Source organism: Octopus bimaculoides, chromosome 19 (genome assembly GCF_001194135.2).
Source record: "Octopus bimaculoides isolate UCB-OBI-ISO-001 chromosome 19, ASM119413v2, whole genome shotgun sequence".
NCBI lineage: Eukaryota > Metazoa > Mollusca > Cephalopoda > Octopoda > Octopodidae > Octopus > Octopus bimaculoides.
This window is the reverse complement of record NC_068999.1, coordinates 54,109,776-54,112,319: the sequence shown is the minus strand read 5'-3', so window position 1 is coordinate 54,112,319 and position 2,544 is coordinate 54,109,776. Positions and strand designations below refer to the sequence as shown.

Below are 2,544 nucleotides of genomic sequence, written 5' to 3'. Positions count from 1 at the left end.
TGGGGGGGGCTTCTTGTGGAGTGGGGTTATATGTTATTTCCCTGTGCTTGGTTATTTAGTTATTTTCATTGTTGAAGCTAAAGAAAGATGTACCTGATTTATTAAACTTGCTGTGTCATAGACATGGAATGTAATCACTAATAGTCAGAGATAAATTTATGTAGTTTATATCAGATAAAAGCAAAGTTATTCATAGTAAAAACAAATCATATATTCTACAACCATAACTCAGAAATATGAATATTCATGACAAAGATAAATAGAATTTGTTTCCATTTATTTTTGCATTCCAGTACATAGTCCATTGGTTTGATGTGTGTGTGTGTGTAAGTGAAAGAGTGAGTAAACAAAAGTGAGAGTGAGTATATGTTTGTGTGAGTGTGAGAAAGGTGGGGATGAAAGTGACAGAGATTCAGTGATTGTGTGTCTGTGTACATGTGTTTGTGTGAGTAGAAAAGAGTGAGTGTATGTGTGACACGTGTCCAAAGTCAGCGTGGTCTATTTTGCCAATGACAATCTGAAGTCTTATGTATATATTATTATAATTAACTGACTACAATTAAGTGGGACATACAGACAGACTGGCAGACAGACTGACAAAGAATTAGAGGAAGAAATTGACAAGAGTCTTGAGACAGATGATTGTTTGAAATTAGCAAAAATATTTACGTCACTTCCAGAAGTAACTCGTTTTTGTTTTAATGAATTAGTCAAAGGAGTAAAACAATGACTGTTAATAATTGTGGCTTCCTTCCAGCCCCAACCCTACCCCAGATAACTGAAATTAATGTTGCTCAACTTGATCACGTATACAACTAAAACAAATGCCTGCATCAGTGAACCCCACTGGAAGCACCCATGTAAGAGTTCATGGTGTTGAACTGGATTGTTCAACACTATAATCCTATGAGGATGTTTCAATGTAGTAACTTTGATGCTAAATTGCCCTCAATAAATTATCTCTGTTACCAACAAAGAACTTCTGTGTGGTGTGGGTGTGTATGCACCTGCAAAAAGTAGACTGTATGAAGTATATGTAAGAAGTGAGACGAGATTTTTTACAGGATCAACGGACAAATCGAAAAATGATCGTTGGCAGAATAGATGAAGCAATATCTAAGCAGAACGTTCACAGGTTGATTAGAAAGAATCAGCAAAGGATTCTGAATTGTTAATTATTTTTATCACCAAAATGTGTCAAGAATCAAAAATTAGTTTACACGTAATTTTATTTTAATGTGTGTGTAATCTAGACCTCATGTAACACATATATTCGGTGACCTAGTATTAAAAGTAATAAAGAAAACATAAAGTCAAAAAGTCTGTTTATTTCACGTAATTTCGAAATTTCAAGTGCGTTGTGGAGCCTGAAAATATAAATTTTAGAGATTGAGGTTTTAACACTCCTGTTTTTAAAGAATTTTGCAAAAGAAAATTGATTCCTAACAATGAATGTAAAATATAAAATGAGGAACGGCAAATGTGTTCTAAATTGATTTTTCACGTGTTATTCAAGTTTTCAAGTGGGCTACGGAGCCTAAAGATGTAAATTTAAGAATTTCATATTTTAACACAAGTTGTTTTTAAAGGACTTCACAATAAAAGATATATTCTTGAAAATATATTTCAAAAATCTGTGTAAAAAATTGTCCACTTCCGGTCTTCTGGCTAGCCCTGGGAAATATTTCCTTGCTTGGAAACAGATGGCAACAGGAAAAGCATCTGCCTGTGCTAAATCAACCTCAAAAAAATTCCATCTCATCCATACACAAACATGAAAAAATGGATGTTAAATGATGATTAAAGAAGGAATATTCTTTTTTGCTTCCAGCAACTACTCAATTATTGACTCTGATCCCCTTACCAATTCGTTGACTGTGGCTACTATAGACGAGTACTAGTCAAGTCCTTGAAGGATTTTATCAATCCCAGGGACTTTCCAGTCACTTTCAGCTTTTAAAATGTTAAGTGTGTTTGCGACTGGCTATGATGGGCCATGTTTGTGGTGCTATTGTATTATTATTGATTTTTTTCTTCTAATCCATATTCTTTCCAACTGTTCCTTAGCATTGAATAGGTGTACATGGAGACACAACCTGGTCCTGAAGGTTATCTTCAATGCTATGAAGAACCAAATTCATCTCAACAACACTGAGAAAAAACCGTTGAAAGAACCATCTAGAGATTTTATTACTTTCGTGCGATCAGGTCAGCGGATCCGTTTCAAGAAAAAGAACAAGAAACTTCCTGTGAGAAATGAAAAGTGGAACGACTATTGGGAAGTGACTGCAGATTTACCTGGGTGCCAGGCATTCTTTCCCATCCCAGTTACGGAAAAACCGGACATTTTAATGTGGTGTGAAAGAAGGAAAGTTGTAAATCTAGTTGAGTTAACGGTTCCTCATGAAGATGATATGGACGCCGCGCGGGCTTGAAAGATTGACCGTTATGTAAACCTCCTCGAGAAATGTGAAGACGCAGGCTGAAAAGCGGAGCATTTTCCAATCGAAGTTGGATGTAGAGGGTTTGTAGGACACAGTGTGA

The 2,544-nt window shown here is 35.6% G+C and overlaps 1 long non-coding RNA gene across 1 annotated transcript in view; it reads left to right on the top strand.

Moving 5' to 3' along the window:
• The window catches only part of LOC128250026 (uncharacterized), a 16,276-nt gene that overhangs the window by 12,493 nt on the left and 1,239 nt on the right, over positions 1-2,544 (top strand). The window lies entirely within an intron of this gene.